This window comes from Elgaria multicarinata, chromosome 4 (assembly GCF_023053635.1).
Source record: "Elgaria multicarinata webbii isolate HBS135686 ecotype San Diego chromosome 4, rElgMul1.1.pri, whole genome shotgun sequence".
Taxonomy (NCBI): Eukaryota; Metazoa; Chordata; class Lepidosauria; order Squamata; family Anguidae; genus Elgaria; species Elgaria multicarinata.
This window is the reverse complement of record NC_086174.1, coordinates 49,695,631-49,696,151: the sequence shown is the minus strand read 5'-3', so window position 1 is coordinate 49,696,151 and position 521 is coordinate 49,695,631.

The following is a 521-nucleotide window of genomic DNA, read 5'->3' as shown; positions in this document are numbered from 1 at the left end:
TCTGCCTTTTTTCTTTTTTCACATAAGGATCACATTCTTCTGAGTTGTCACTCTGCCTGCCATTCACTCATCCCAAGATGCCTCTCTCTTTTTTCTCTCCTTCCCGGTGGATTACTGCAAGCATTAGATGTCAATTTTATCTGCATATTGTGCATTTCGTCAGTGGCCCAGCTATGCATAATGTACAGGTAAATTTGCCTTTGTGCTTTTAATCTCAATAACTCCGGAGGAAACCTTGTGGCTTCCTCCTGAAGTAGCTTGCTTAACTCAGTCTGAGTCCCTAATAGAAAACCTTCCTTCTTTCTATGAGCGGTCTGCCTGCCCTGCCCTGGTACCAAAAGTTCATGGTAAAATGTATTTGAAATAACTCTAATCAAATGTCACCAATATTTCTCATTCTCTAGAGCCAGCATAGCAACACAATCCTACATCAAGCTGAAATGACACCACCATCATGTCTCCCCTTAGCTTTTTTCCAAGCTAAGCAATCCCAGCTGTTGTAACCTTCCCTCATAAAGAAG